A 17,140-nucleotide genomic window follows, 5' to 3' on the forward strand; every position below is an offset into this window, starting at 1 on the left:
ACACTTAGACATATGATGTTGATCAACAATGGGTAATCTGGCACTAGCACACTTCTTTACAATCAATGAGGAGTTAGTATAGGATGGATAAAGTAGCAAAAATACTTTTATGGTTTCAAGGGAAAAGCAATGAGGAACAAAATGCACTACAGAAATACTTGATATGATTTTAGCAAAAGATAAGATAATCACTTTTTCTCTGGCAATTCACCCCCCTCCCCTATGCAATGTAAGAAATGGAAGTAGATGGAAAGAGGAGCACACAGTTCTCAGGAATGAAATCAAATACAATACGAAATTCAATTCTCACCCCAGCAAGCTTAGAGAAAACAGGTATGAGTTTTAAAACACAGGCCCAAGTGCTTTGAATGTGGTGGCAGTGAAGTGAGAAATATGCTGAAATGCTTTTAAATCCCTTTATGAGGTTCAGGGTGAGTGAGAGATACTTGGGATGAGCTCAGGCTCACTTTAGCAATGATTCAGGGATGGTTATTAAGAGGCAAACAAATTTTTAGCAAAGGAAAGCAAAAAGCTGCTATCTTTTTACAGGTAAAGAAATCAGGCCAAATCACAAATCGCGGCAAAATTTGCGGGTGCGTGAATCGTGATTAGGAGTAGCAAGTCGGTTCTAGGTTCTTTGGAAAGCTGAGATTCTAAGCTCTCAGGGGAAAGTTAAACCAAGTTCCTAGGACAAACGGTTCCAGAGATATGAACGATTTTGTAAAGGTTGTTTTTCAGATTTAAAGTAAAACTCAAAATGACAGGTGACAGCTTGCAGCTGCAGAATTGACAGGTGACAGTTGTGCAGCTTTAAAAATGACAGATGACACGATTTCTAGGAGGCAGTTCTACTTAGGTTAAAATAGTTTGGATTAGAGATAGGTTCTGCACAGTTCTGCTAGGTACTCACAACATAAATTTGAAATAGGCCTCGCCACGGATCTGGTCAGGTTTTGGACTGGACTCCGGTTCTGGTCTCGGCACTTCACAGTGATCTGGGTCAGCTCTCTGGTTCTGCTCACAGTGGTCTGGGTCACTCTGGATCTCTGGTCTGGTCTCTGGCAATTGTTCTTGGCAAAAGAATTCAAACAGCTCGCCCGGCTGTGGAACAGTTTGCAAATGATTTTAAGGTTGTGAGGCCTGCTGAGAAGAGTTCTCAGTTTGTGGGTTTAGGCCCTTGCTTTAAGTTCTGAAGTAAAGTTCTGGTCTTTGGAGATTGATGGATTTGAAGTCAGGATCTCTGGATGTGAAGTCGTCGGTCAGCATGCTCAGCAGCAAATGGAATTGAATCGCTCTACATGTCCCAGCAGTCTCTTTTTATGTGTTTTGAAAATGGGTGTGTGCCTGGGCCTAGGTAAGCCTGCCCCTCTCTACTTGTCATTGGCCCAATTCTCCCCTCTCCCATGATTGGGGGAAGGAAATGGATTGTCATCCTGATGAGGTCTGTTTATGGGTCAGAGGATCCTCCCCTGGTCAGTTTGCGCACAAATCTATATTTGATTCAAATACATCTTTCCCAGATATACAATTTGTTGAAATTACATGTGCACATTATATATTCCTTATGGTCCATGCTTGTCCGCCTCTGAACACCCTGGGGGCTTGCATTCAAAAATGACAACATTTTGCGCTTTTTAACTGGTTTTGCAATATCGGACATTTACTCAAAATTACACACATGTGCGCAAGGGGTATGGACATTAATTGATGAAGTGTCAGATTTTTAACATGCAGACATTTGGAGTGAGACCCTATTTTCCGCTAGCAACCCCCCAGAATACACCACAGGGTCCTAACGCCTCTTAAAATGTTCACAGAAAAATCACAAAAATAATGATATTACTTATATAATTCTGACAAGTCTATCTTTTTAAAATTATGCTCTGGTCAAAAAGGGGTGCGGCCTCCCACATCACAGGGTGGAATAACTGGTTTATCCACTTCCCCCAAGCTCAGCTGCTAGCAGAGGCACTGCCCCTCCCAGTTTCCCCTAAGAGGAAGCCACTTTACGACACCCCCAATATAACATTTGCCTGAGTCCAGGACAGGCCTTTTTTCAACTCCCTGTAGTCCCCAGCTGCTCCACCCCTAATCTAATCAACAGGGCCATGTGACCTCAGGATGCAGCCAGGCCTGGCAGCCAGGCCTGGGAACACAGCTGTTGATCCAGTATCAACTCCTGTCGGGGTAGTTGTCAGGCAGAATTCAGTTTCATTAAGCCAGGTTTCAGCTAAATGTCACTTTTTGTTCCCAGTTTTCTACATTCAAATCAAACTGACAATTTTTACCTATACATTAAATAATTACTTCCTTCAAGTCATTTCAGAATATAGTTTTACATTGTATCCACCTCTTAGCAAGTCTTCCCTTGGTCTGGTTTTGTTTCATTTGTTCAGTTTTACACAAAAGTCTGGTGGTTTTAAAACGCCGGCTTTCTGATAGTGGTGAGTACTGGTAATGCAACCATTTTTGGGATTAAGAAAATGAATTCCCCACAGTTCTGAGTTGCTTTTTTTGGCAATCAGCATTGCCATTCCCAATGGTTTCAGGCTACTGTGTGTGTAGCCCCATGGTGGTTTTAGGCAGTGCCCTCCTGTGCTCACAACATAGGCAAAAATGGGTGGCAGCCTATTCTTCATGTTTTCCCTGTGCACTCTCTGGGGAGTTCTGGCCATCATGATGTTTTCCATGCCAGTACTGCACAGTTTTCCTATTCTGGCGTGAATGTGGGCGGCGATAGCTCATCCCCACATCCACCCAGTCTATTGATTTAGTTTGTTCTGGGATAGAATAATGGGCGGTGACAGCTCATCCCCACATCTACCCAGTCTATTGATTCAACATGGGTCAAAACCCATGACAGAACGCCCCTAGCGCAAGGAAAAGCCATCAAAATCCCCAATACAGCGCAAAGGGCTGCCCTAACCCTGGACCAGTTTACAGGGCTGCCAAACAGCAAACGCCAAGCGGGCAACGTGTATAACTGGGGTTCGCGTGAAGTTTCACACGCGAAAGGGCCTGTGCGAGTGGGGTACGTGTATAACTGGGGTTCGCGTGAAGTTTCACACGCGAAAGGGCCCTGTGCGAGCAGGGTACGTGTATAACTGGGGTTCGCAAGAAGTCTCACACGCCATTTCAGAAGGGTACGTGTATTTCGGGGGTGCAGGGGAGTCCTACACGTGATTTGGCAGTGTGGGTCCTACCAGGTGTTCCCTCTACACCCTCCACGGACCCTGCAGGCAGCCCACACCACAGGGGACTACCCAGCACCCCTGGTCATGTCCCGCAGGCAGCCTATCCACCATGGGCATGCCCCCCAGCCAAGCCACATGTCACCTTCCACTACTGATCAACAACACATGTTCCCCTGCACCCCCACCCCCCCAGCAGTGCAGGGCACCTGCCAGCAGGCCCCCACTCATGTCCCCTAGCACCCCCACCCCCCAGCAGCGCAGGGCACCTGCCAGCAGGCCCCCACTCATGTCCCCCAGCACCCCCATCCCCCAGCAGTACAGGGAACCTGCCAGCAGGCCCCCACTCATGTCCCACTCATGTCCCCCAGCACCCCCACCCCCCAGCAGCGCAGGGCGCCTGCCAGCAGGCCCCCACTCATTTCCCCCTGCACCCCCACCCCCCAGCAGTGCAGGGCACCTGCCAGCAGGCCCCCACTCATGTCCCACTCATGTCCCCCAGCACCCCCACCCCCCAGCAGCGCAGGGCACCTGCCAGCAGGCCCCCACTCATGTCCCCCAGCACCCCCATCCCCCAGCAGTACAGGGCACCTGCCAGCAGGCCCCCACTCATGTCCCACTCATGTCTCCCAGCACCCCCACCCCCCAGCAGTGCAGGGCACCTGCCAGCAGGCCCCCACTCATGTCCCCCAGCACCCCCACCCCCCAGCAGTGCAGGGCACCTGCCAGCAGGCCCCCACTCATGTCCCAGTCATGTCCCCCAGCACCCCCAACCCACAGCAGTGCAGGGAACCTGCCAGCAGGCCCCCACTCATGTCCCACTCATGTCCCCCAGCACCCCCAACCCCCAGCAGTGCAGGGCACCTGCCAGCAGGCCCCCACTCATGTCCCACTCAGTTCCCCCAGCATCCCCACGCCCCAGCAGTGCAGGGCACCGCCAGCAGGCCCGCACTCATGTCCCCCAGCACCCCCACCCCCCAGCAGTGCAGGGCACCTGCCAGCAGGCCCCCATTCATGTCCTCCAGCACCCCCACCCCCCAGCAGTGCAGGGCACCTGCCAGCAGGCCCCCACTCATGTCCCAGTCATGTCCCCCAGCACCCCCAACCCACAGCAGTGCAGGGAACCTGCCAGCAGGCCCCCACTCATGTCCCACTCATGTCCCCCAGCACCCCCAACCCCCAGCAGTGCAGGGCACCTGCCAGCAGGCCCCCACTCATGTCCCCCAGCACCCCCAACCCCCAGCAGTGCAGGGCACCTGCCAGCAGGCCCCCACTCATGTCCCACTCATGTCCCCCAGCGCCCCCACCCCCCAGCAGTGCAGGGCACCTACCAGCAGGCCCCCACTCATGTCCCCCAGCACCCCCACCCCCCAGCAGTGCAGGGCACCTGCCAGCAGGCCCCCACTCATGTCCCCCAGCACCCCCAACTCCAGCAGTGAAATGCTGATCTCATGACACAAACCAAAATTCAACTATGTACATCAACACATGTCCATCACACACATACACTCCAGCAGTGAAATGCTGATCTCATGACACAAACCAAAATTCAACTATGTACATCAACACATGTCCATCACACACATACACTGGTTGGCATTGCTTGTGTAAGCACACATTTTCACATGCATCAACCCAATGAGCGAATCCCACACATGGAACTAAAAAATGAAAATGTATTATGTACATGGAATCAAAAATGAAATGAAAGCATACCAAAATATGAAACATGAAATGAAAAGCATGTGAAAAAGATGATTCACTAAAAATGATAACCAATCCAAAAAAATTTGAAAGAAAAACAGTCCAAAGTCACCCTCCAACAACGCAAATCCAAAGGAAATGTAAGAAAAAATCTCCATTGCTTCATGTTCATAATACAGAAAATAAGAGAAATCAATCCATAGTCCAACTATATACAATCCATTGTCCAAGGATGTAAAGGGTCCATGGTCCCAACCAAAAAAATTGAAACCTACCTAAAAATATAACTATATACAAATGTGTGTGGCAATGTCCATTGACCACAAATAAAAGGAAAACAAAAGGAAACCTAACTTTAAAAACTATTTACAAGGGCAGCGGGCTAGTCCGACGGCTCACTTTTGGATGTCCAGGGCATCATCGAACTCCTGCTCAATGTCCTGGAGGCGGTCCTCTTCCATCGCCCGAGGGTTCGCAGGGCAGATGACATGTTCTCCTCCTACTCCCTGCGAATTGCCTCGAGTTCTCCGCCCTGACCATTGTGAGCCGTGCCTCTTCTGCCCGCTGCCGCTCCGCATCTATGGCATGGCCTAACCGCTGCCACACGGAAGACACTTCCAGTGCTGGGTCCTCCTGCCCTCTGGCCGATGCCTGCCCCTCCGATGTTGAAGGCCCCGAGCCATGATGGCTCCCACCTTGTTGCTGCTGCTGCTGTGCCTCTGCCCTGGCTCTTGCTGCCTGCACATCCTCCTCCGGCTGGGGTGCAGTTGTTGAGGTGGCCACCCCTGCTGGAAGTCCGACTCCCGACTGTGGTAGGGATGTGTCCTCCACCAGCCTGACCGCAGGGTCAGAGGCAGCTCCACAGGGTACCCAGGTGATACATGGGTGGGAAGATGGCATGGAGGAGGACTAGGGCATAGGGGGTTCAGTTGAGGAGGGCGTCGGAACAAGGTCCAGAAAACGGAGGAATCCGGCCCTGGTGAGCTGTCCCAGTAGGTCTACGCGGTCAACATGCCATCCGAGAAGACGTGCAGTCTCCTCATGGAAAGACTGCAGGTCAGCTCGCATGGCACGTTGACGCAACGCCACCCCACCCAGGACAGGCTCAACTCGGTCCCGGATAGCCATGTCCGCAGGGAGAGGAAGGCCAGTTGTTGTAAGCGGATCCCCTCCCTGAAAACGGGTCTGGACGTAGGCATCCCTGCTGGTGCGGGATGATGCAGTCACAGGATCGGGAACAGGATTACACACAGACACCTCCACGGTGGCCTGTGCTGCCTCCTGTCCCTGCCCCTGCACTGCACCACTGGCACCAGTGGAATCCCCACCTCCAGACCCGGTCTCTGTCCCTTGCACGGCCTCCTCTTCCACCAAACCCCCCACCAACCTGGATGACTCCATGCCATCTTCCTCCGTCATACCCTGTGGGGTCTCAGCCCCTTCTGCTGCCGAGGAGTCCAACTCCGACCTCTGCCTCTTGGACCTTTCCTCGGCAGCTGCGGCCTGGGACACGGCACCGGACTCCTCACTCCCTGACAAGATGACAACCTGGGAGGGGAGCCGGGCCTTGCGTCTCCGGCTGGCGGGATGATCCCTGCCGCTGTGCTCCACAGCACCCTCTCCGCCCTCTTCTTCAGTTGACGCTGCAGACAGGGAGAGATAAAACACAGGCATCAGGGCACTGTACAATGGACTGATACACACATGACAGTTGCACATGACTGGCATTGTTTAACTACAGACACGGCATCACACTCCACGACACACATGTCATTTTAACTCAAACACATGAACATTTCAACAGCAACATTGCACCAGGCAGCACCATCCGTACACATACAACAGCATGAACAGGCAAAGGTGAGCCTAACATCACATGAAACACAAGGAGTGCACTAGACATGCACACACGCCACCACACTTACATGTATGTCTACATCTCCTCCAACTGTTGAAGTGATGAGATCGTCATACATGTCACATCTGCCATTCATCCTTCTACATATCAGTGTCACGAGCATCCTTGTTGCATGACATTTGCACACTTGTCAGATACACATACATGCACATGTACACAGTGCAGATACATGCATTATGAACCACCATCCATGCCACAACCATGCCAATGTACATACACAGAAATTCAAACATGTGTGCTCCCACACATGCATTTGCCCAGCATGCTTACCAACACATACACCATCAATGTGTCCCACAACTGAGAGGACTCACATGTGGCTGCCGGCAACTGGGTCCTGGGGCTGGGCTGTGGAACGATGGAATCCCAGTCGGGAGTGTTCGGTTCCAGCAGGGGTGGTCACAGCAACTACACCCCTGGCTCACGTGCAGGCAGCAAATGGCAGGGCACGTGGGCAGCAGGCAGTCAGGCAGCAGCAGATGGCAGGTGGGATTGTGCTCAGGGCTCTGGGGGGCAGTAATTTGGCCTTCTGGGCAGGAGCGTGGTCTTCCGTGTGTTTTCACGTGGCCAGCTTGATAGTGATTTGATTTGCACGTGAAAAAATTGCACGTCAGCGTGTAATTCGAGGAAAGAGCATTAGCGCGTAAGTGCATCAGCACACGCACGCGATTCCATTGGACCAAAGGCCCTTAGCGCGTAAGCGCGTAAGTTACATTACGCGCGCAGGCATTTCCCTCATAGCACGTGATGACAGAGCACACATGGAAAAACTGCACGTCCGAGTGTCATCGCGTGTAATTGGAGGAAAGCGCCTGCGTACACGCGTATCTGACGTGTACCTGTGGGCCGGTTTAAAAGCTACGTGTAGGACGCCATTTCCTTGTACGTGCTTTTCGTGGAGAGCGAGTGGGTGAAATCTGTACTTCTTGTTGGTTCACACACGATTACTTCACAGCGTTTCTAGTTCGTACTCCCTGTTACCTCTGACAGCTCTTTTCTGAATTTTTGTTGGGCCTGTTTCCTCTAACAGAGTTCACTTCTCCTTTTGTCCTGTCTCCTCAGACAGCGTACAATTCTTCTTTTGGCGGGGGTGTTGCCAACGCGCACACGTGCGTATTTTTCACCTTCTTTTTCCAGGCAGACGGTGAGTTCCGCATGTACTTAGCAACTGTGCTTGCCCCGTGTGTCGCGTTCCCCTTCAGAGGTCATTGTAGGCTGCGTGTATTACGCGCACGCTTATTTTTGTGTTTCTGGGTGCCACAGCATAGTGCGGGTTAATTTTTTCACGCACGTGGTCTACGAGGGGTTGCGTGCACGTTAATTTCTGATTTTGGGCTGCCTGTGCATTTCGTGACCTGTCATCTTCCCCCAGGGGTTGCAAACAGCCTTGTTAGAGCACTAGGGTACGAATTCCTTCTAGTATCCTACCCCTTTGACCCGCAATTGCCCAGGACAATAGTTTACTGCAACTCCCATACGCACAACAACATCAGTGCCATGGCTGGGAGGCGACCAAGCGGTAAGGGAGGCAAAGGTGGCCGACCCTCAAAAGGTGGGCGTGGTGGGCGCGGTAGGGGACGTGGCTGGGATTTGCAGGGTGCCCCATACCCCCATGTGTGGAGGAACAATCAGGGACACCCATGCCCCCGCCCCCATGGTTGAGGGAAACATGGCTGACACCATCCAAGCTCAGCCCCTGTTGGACCAGCCCATTGTGGCACCTGACCTGGCACAGGATGACTCCCTGGCTGACTTTCAGGTCAGCAAGTCTAGGCCACGTGTGGTGGTGCAAGTTGTTGTCACCAATCCACATGGATCTGGGGCAGCTATGTCATCTGCTGCCCCAGGTATGCAGGGTGGGGAGGCTGCAGGGGCAGCTGCAGCTCCATCCACCCCAGCTCTGACTCTCCCAGCCAGGACAGTGTCAGTCCCGGTCCATCAAACTGACTTTCCCTTGCCAACATTACCCTGCAACCAATTCCTGCATCAAAACCTATGGTCATTGTGCATTCCCACACTCCTACTACCCAGTCCACCAGTGATTCTGCTCCTACTGACCAGAGCGGCGTAAGCCCCTCTGGCTCTGCTCCACCTTTAAAGAAGAGGAAGATGGGTGCTCTGGCACGACAGGCTGAGACCCCAGACACGGCTACACACTCCGGTACCTCAAGGAAGCCTTGTTTTAATGAACCGGCACTTGATGCACTTGTGGGCTATGTGTCGGCACATAGCCACGAAATGCTGGTGACTGCAGGGTGCAAGACCACACCTGGTCAATGTAAGGCACACTGGCAGACCATCGCCAACCGCATAAGTGCCCTTGGATTTGTGAGGCGCTCAGCTGATGATTGCTACAAGCGGTGGCATGACCTGAAACGCAGAGCAAAGAACAAGCTGGCCTCAAATCATGCCGCTACTCTGGTGACTGGCGGTGGGTCTCTACAAGAAGACAACCAACTCACTGAACATGAGTCTCTTGCTGGGGCCTTCGTCACAGAGGAACAGATCCAAGGTGTGGGAGGACTACCTGATTATGATGCATTGTCTGGTGAGTGTCCATGCATGTGTGTGTAATGCATGTGTATGTTGTTTGGGTGACGGGTTCTGTTTGAGTGCCAGGTGAGGGTGTGTGTGCCTGAGTGGTATGGGTCACCCATGTGCATCATCCAAAACATTCAGCGGCCTTGGATTTGGGTGTGACAGTATCCCTTCTGCCCACATTAGTAATTTTACTCAACATTACGGCAGTTGCCCTTGAAGTGGCATCTTGCAACAACATTGTTTGTATTTTTCAGTGTTCGTTCAGGCTGATTGTTTCAATTCTACCACTTTTGCTACACATTCCTCAGCCCTATTGTCACATTTGTGACATGCTTCTGTCATTGATGAACCCCACATTGGCCCACATGTGTTACCTTGTTAGATGAATGATTTGACCATTCAGGCTAATTGAGTATTGGCCTGATCACAGGAATTTTTGGGGCCTGTTTGAATGTGGAACATGATAGTTCTTTCCTGTCATGTTGAAGTGACCAACCATTGATGAGTACATCGGCCTGCAATCACTGTATTTTTGTACACTGGATGTGCTGCAGTGTGTGGCACATGCCTATTTTGTCACACTATGTAGCATTTTTGATCTCATCATGTCCATCTCACATGGATGGCTGACAGTATTCATTCACTGACATATGGATGTACTTGTGGAATGTACCATGGCTATGGTACATGCCATCTGTGTGATGGCATGTGTCATGTTTGTGTATTGGACATGCCACTCACAGGCCAATGTGTGATGGCAGTGCTACCCAGCATGCAGCAAATGTGTTGCTCTTCCATGTTGGTGTCATCAGTGTCTGCCTTTGGCCTCCCCTTCCAACTCAGTGACGGTGCTTGCATGGGAGGGTTATAGTGATGTGGGACATGTGTAAATCATGTACTGGTTCTGTAGCTGGTCAGGCCTATTTGTGTGCTATGGTGCTAATGCCTGTTTCCATTTTTTGTCTTTCATGTTTTTGTAGGGGATGACGCACTTGATGCTGTTGAGGTTGAGGAGATGGTGCAGACCGAGGAGGAATCTCAGGCACGACCGGGCACCAGTGGGGGACGTGGTGTGGTGGTGGGTGAGAACCCAATCTTGCTGCAGAACATTCTGTCGAGGGGTGCTTCTGGGTGCACCTCCCCAGACCTCTATTCAGGTGCTGATTCGGATGATGAGACCTATGTGTCGTCGCAGGTAAGTGTTTCTGGCAGGGATTCTGTTCTGTCCAAACCACCTGTACCAGGGGTAGAACCCTCTATGGGGATGTCAGTGTTGGTAAATCCACCTTTGGCGGTTACAGATGTAGGGTCACACTCAACATCTGATCATGTTCCTGGGTCAGCAGATCAGAGGGGAATGCAGTCCTGCAGCCTCAGGCAGTGCCGGCACAGCAAGGCGCAGATCGCCTTGCCCCAAACAGGTGTGGTGACTGCCGACGCAGTGGCCATACGCCACCAGGCAGTACCCCGTGGGAACAATCCATGTACGGTATGGCAACCCAACAGGCAGCATCAGTTGAGATGATGGCTCAAGCAATGGAGAGGGTGGCCACTTCCATTGTCCCCCCTGAAAGGCAGATGGAGCAACTACAGCAGGCAACAGACTCCATTTGTCAATCACACAGGGAGGACATGTTGACTCTATGCCAATCGATATCAATAGAGTCCCAGGGCCACAGGGAAGCCCTGAGGGTAGAACTCCATCACCTCAGGGAGACTCTTGTTGACCTTGAGGCTTCCATTAGCTTGAGGACAGAACAGCAGCTGGAGCGGCTCACACGTACGCTCTCAGCTGAGATGCAGGCAACTCGGGAGGAGATCCGGACATCACGTCAGGTGCTGCATGGGGATATCCGCACTATAATCCTCCAGAACGAGACCTTCCACACCCGCATGCTTCCTGCCATGGAGGACCATACCAGGGCTTTGCGTGGGCTGCCTCCAAAAACACCACCACCTCCTGTGGCAGCACCACCTCCTGTGGCAGCAGCAGAGGGTGTTGAGAGCGACAGCAGCAGTTCTCCCACAATGGCATAGCCGTGCAGTCCATGAGCCAATGGAGGTGTTTTTTTTTTCCCCAACATTCACACAGGTGGCTGTTGGTGTGCACCCTGTCCTCGGACCTCCTGGGTGCACCCCTCCCCCGGCCCGCCCATGTCCATTTTTTAATTTTTGAATTGTTTTTACAGTGTGTTGCCTTGTGTGGCTCCTGTGGGCATCCACTGTATTCCGGCTGGGCACATGCAGGCTTGTCCTGAGTTTGGGTTAGATGCTTGGGTTCGTGAGACACACCCCCCTCCTGCTTCCCGTTTCCATGGGCTTGCAAAGGGTGTGCCCAAGTGACATTGAGTTACACAGTGACGTAGGACTCCCATGAGCTGTGTGGGCAGTCTGTAGTCAATACTGTGTATACATTCCTAGTGGATATTATTGTTGAATTGTACACTGCATGGTGTATTGCTATGTGCTTGTGCATCCATGTCTTTCGCCTAATTTGCAGGTTAATTCCTCATGTCTTCACAAGGCCGTCTACTTTGGAGATGGAGTTCATGTTGTATGCAGTGCACTTGGACATTTGCGTGGCAGCAGCACTGTACAGTTGGAAGTGGCCGATGTGCTGGCATGATCAGGTTGTAAGACTACCACTACTTTAACTTAGCACTGTCATGTTTATGCTATGTTTGAGGTTGTGTAGCTGCATTGTATTGTTGGTAAGTATTTGGTCATGTGTGTTGTTAGTTCTACATTACTGGGAGCATATTGGGTGTGGGCAGTTTCCATTAGGGACACTGTACTTTGACACGTGTGTCATGTTTTGGGGATTGCTTTGTTTGCTCTCACATAGCATGACATGCCATGGTGTGTTGGGTGGCGGTGCTGGGGAGGGGTTGGGTGACATGGCACTGTTGTCATGTTGTATTTTGCAAGGGGGTAATGATTTTAGCAGCATAGAAGTGTGTCTTTTGATGACACAGCATTGGTGGTGTTTGTGTAGGTAGGGAGGCACACAATTTAACACTTCCAGGTGACCAAACTCTGGCTGGTATGGTTGTGACAGTTGATTGTCCCTTATGTCATCATTGATTGTCAGATGGTATGTGCCAGGGCTGTGTGCACTCCACAGGGGTGTGATTTTAGGTGAAGTAATTAGCCACCAGCTGCGTACGGGCTGCCTCACCCCATGCCCTTTCCCCTCCCATACGCAGCAGGCGTGCATGTGGTTGGGGATTTGGGGGCACCACAATGTCCACGGGCAGGCCCCGGCGTGTTGCAACGTTGTGCAGGACACATGCTGCCACTATGATCCTGCACACTACTGGGGGAGCGTATAACAGCTGCCCGCCAGAACGGTCAAGGGAGCGAAAGCGTGACTTGAGCACTCCGAATGAGCGCTCCACTATGCCCCGTGTTGCAATGTGGGCTGTGTTGTATCTCACCTCGGGTGGCGTGGTGGGGTTCCGAATTGGCGTCATCATGTGGGTGCTCAGAGGGTAGGCACTGTCCCCTGGGGAGGTGGTGATGGGTATTATTAGTGGGGTTGTGACATTGCTCAGTATCTGACATGCATGCATGTGCAGTGGCATTTATATTCACCGAGCAGCCATGTATCGCCATGCCGCCCAGCTCCTAGGTCCCGGTTTAGGGTTGACATTCTGTAAATGAAACTATCATGGGTGGACCCTAGATAGTTGGCATATACTGAGCTGATGATTCCCTTGGCATCACATACTACCTGGACGTTGATGGAATGCCAGTGCTTGCAGTTTCTATAGATGTGATCTGATGCCCTGGGGGGACGTAGAGCCACATGGATGCAGTCAATGGCACCTAGCACTTTGTGGAAGTGTGCCACCCCGTAAAAATCCTGGACGGCAGCCTGCCTTTCTGCAGGTGTTCTGGGCAGGTATATGTGCCTGCGGACTGATGGGCGTGCAGTCATGATGGCCAAGACCTGGTGTAGGCAGCGTGACTGCGTGGCCTGTGACACCCTTCCCACTATAGCAGTTGTCCGCTGAAATGATCCAGTGGCCAAGAAGTGCAATACATTGAGGACCTTCTGCAGGGGGCTGAGTGCTTGGGAGCACAGGGTGGGTGATGTGAGGTCATCCTCCCACTCACTGACCAGGTCGAGTATTATGTGAGGTGGAAACCTGTACCTCCCATACACCTGGTCATCAGGCATCCCAAAAAGGCTGGTTCTGGGTGTGAACATTATGGGCCTGACTATCCTCCTCCTGCGGTATCCCACGATCACTGCTGCTAGGAACGGTATATTCATCCTGGCGTCTGTGCTTGTTTGTTGTTTGCGCGCACTTTTATGCTGTGCGGGTCCACGTACGCCTGCTTCCTACTGGCGTACGTGTTTCCTGAATCGTGCGTCTTTTTTGGCGCACGCCTTAGCCCCGTTCGATTCCATGAATACGTGTTTTGAACGTGCGTGTGGGCGTTCCGCGCACTTGCCTCCTGTACTTCCCCCGTGAAGCCCACATTTTCACGAGTTGTTCCCAAATCCGCGTGTCACGCCCCCTGTTCCTCCTACTTTTGTTGTGTGCGCCGCGCTATGTGCGATTTCGCTATGTGCGATTTCGCTATGCGCATAGCGCACGCTGTTTGGAGACGTGTGCGCCACGCAGTATTTTGGCGCACATCCTGGGATTTACACGCGCACGGACTTCCATGAATCACTGTGTGCGGGTTTCCCTGCGATTTTCACACTGGCACTGCGATTCGCACGCTTTCGCACGCTTGCACTGAAAATTTCAGCGCACATTAAATCCATGAATCAGCCTCATTGTATTATTATGTAACCTATTTTTATGCTTGAATATAATGTTCTGTCTTTGTAAATGTTTTCTATGATGTAATAATTGTGTAAGGTTTTTATTAACCATAAACACAAATAAATAAAAATAAAAAAGTATTTTCTAGGCCATCATGTCAGTATGTGCTGTATTCCCTACTCCTGTTACTCTTTTATGAATCACATATCATGTATAGACTTTAGAGTAGCAGGGACACAATAGCTTTTTCAATATCGATGTGTGGCTCAAAATTGAGGTTAATAAAGGTATCCCTTTCTCGGCCTATCATTACTCCCAACCACATATTTAATACTCTTTGTGACTCTGATTTGTTCTGTCAAATGAAAAAAGTCGAGACTTAATTAGGTTAATGGAAACTTCTGAAAGACTGGCAAAATGCTTAATTTTCCTGCATTATAGGATTCAGATGGTTCACTCGGTTCTTCATATACAACTCATAATTATCTGCACCAAGTATATCTTGGTAAAAAAATCCTTCAGAACAGTAGGCATAATATACCACACTGGTGCCACAACCACTTCAGGGCACTATACTGCATAAGTCAAAAATAAAATGGTTGGTTTGAATGTAACAACACCTCAGTTACTCCAAAACATAGGCTACCAGTAATCCCAACAATTGCCTACTCAATATTCCTTGAACCCAAATGTACCCACTAAACTGTAGCACAATTAACATTTAGAATACTCTAATAAAACTACAGTAGTATTTTAAAAAGTCAATATAGTTACAATACGCCAACAGGTATCGAACTACTTCAAAAATATCCTTTATTACAATACACTCCAAATACGCCATCAGAATTCTTGTTACTACGAAACATCTTCTAAAGGCTAATGTAGTAAGAATACGCCAACAGGTATCTAAACATTCCCTTAATCACAAAATACTTCAAACAAACATACTATCACACTTGCACTCACATAATTGTTATAGTTTTTTCAAAATCCTGCATTTTTCCCAATGATTATTTGGGTCATTGGGAATCAATGACCCAAACACAATACAACAACAGTGTATCATACAATAATGTAGTAACAAACATAGTATGCACTGTGTATAAAGGTACAAAAAAAGGACATTTATATATACAAATGTATGCAATTAAAGCTCTTAAATTATCCTGCTTAACAAATGATACTGTTTTTTCGCACAGAAAATGAACCAGATATACCAGCTTCATCACTGTATGCGACTAAGCAACCATACCAAGTATAAACAAATACATATTCCATAAGCGCTATCCTCAATTGTACTACAATCATAAATGCTATGTTATGTTAGGTTAGGTTATTTATATAGCGCACGTTCACCAGAAGATATCTTGGCGCTGGAGAGAAAAAGACCACAACAGACAGAACAACCAAAGATAATCACAGGGAATAGTTCAGAAAAGATGGGTCTTAAAAACCTTTTGAAAAGCCAGATGATTAGGCAGAAGTTTAATGGTAGACGGAAGGCTGTTCCACAGCAATGCCGCTGAAATAGAGAAAGAGGGATATGCAAAGCATAGCGGAGGAGGCTGATCGTAAAAGGCAATTGGGGATATATCGCTCACATTTGGCAGATAGGTACTCAGCACCTATACCATGCACAACCCGATGAACGATACAGAGGGACTTAAACTGAATACGGTGTGCCACGGGCAGCCAGTGAAGAGAGCGTAGCCCAGGGGTTATATGGGATCCATAGGTGGTACCTTTAGCTAGTCTCATTGCCAAATTCTGAAGACGTTGTAGCCTGCCAATCAGCCCCGTGGGTTGCACCAAGTACAGGGAATTGCAGTAATCCAGTCTGCTAAGGGTCATAGCTGCCACTGCAGGAGGCCGAAGTGCTGCTGGGATCAAATGGAGCACTTTCCTCAATATTTTAAGCTGAAAGTGACCCTGCAGACATGCCAAGGCTACTTCAGCGAAAGATCAGCTGACATAATCACTCCAAGATTTCTTACCTTGGGGGAAGGCACAGGGGGATCGGGAGGGGAACCCACCACCAGCACCTCAGTCTTGTCCCCATTCAATTTCAGCCAGTTATGGCCCATCCACTCACCTACGGCAGTCAGGCACTTATAAAGGCACGCAAACACCCCAGCAAAAAAGATGTAAATATTGAAAAGAATAGGAGACAAGGCAGATCCCTGGTGGACACTAAAGCCGAGATGTGAAGACCTAGAAAGGAAGGGTGGAAAGGAAAGAATTGGCCAAGAAGGAGCCAAACTAGGTCAATTCCTGGCCATAGACACAGATCTGGGCCATGCACGTGAGCAGGATGGTATGATCGATGGAGTTGAACTCTGCTGATAGATCTAAAAGAATCAAGGCGCTGACACCGCCCTGATCAACCAGCCTGGCCATATCATCCTGCACAGAGACAAGAACTCTTTCTATTCCCCTGCCAGGTCGAAAACCAGAGTGGGCCGGGTCAAGCATCTTTGATGACTACAAAAAGGAAGACAGTAGCGGAGAGACCAGTGACTCAAGAAGTTTCATGAGACAAGGGAGAAGAGAAATAGGACGGAAATTACAAGCAAGGGATGAGTCCAAGGACGGTTTCTTAAGAAGAGGAATGACAAGAGCTGCTTGACAATTCCTGACTGACAGGAGAGATTAACGGCAGTAGTAATCTAACCTAAAAGGTCAGCGGATAGTTGTTTCATCACTCCGAGTGGGAGTGGATGAGCAGATGAGCAGGACTTAATTTGAAGCAAAGCTTTAGAAACCATATCTTCAGAGAAGGGGGGGGGGGGTGACCAAGATAAACCAGCAGGAACAGTACCTTCATGACAAAGCTGATTACCGGGTGGGAGGTGCGAGTCAGAGAGGCGAGACTGTTGAGTAGGTTTTATAGACGTAGTGTATTTAGAAAGGGAAGACAGAGACTTAATAACAGAAAATAAGATCTCAGCAAAATACAATTTATTTGCAGTGAGAATGGATGCTGCTTTGTAGCAGAGTTTGTCAGA

At 50.0% G+C, this 17,140-nt stretch overlaps 1 protein-coding gene across 1 annotated transcript in view; it reads right to left on the reverse strand.

The window, feature by feature from the left end:
• The window catches only part of LOC138548034 (cytochrome P450 4B1-like), a 567,791-nt gene that overhangs the window by 310,159 nt on the left and 240,492 nt on the right, over positions 1 to 17,140 (reverse strand). The gene's annotated exons all lie outside the window — the stretch shown is intronic.

The sequence above is a fragment of the Ambystoma mexicanum genome, chromosome 1q, assembly GCF_040938575.1.
Source record: "Ambystoma mexicanum isolate Mex_15411 chromosome 1q, UKY_AmexF1_1, whole genome shotgun sequence".
NCBI lineage: Eukaryota > Metazoa > Chordata > Amphibia > Caudata > Ambystomatidae > Ambystoma > Ambystoma mexicanum.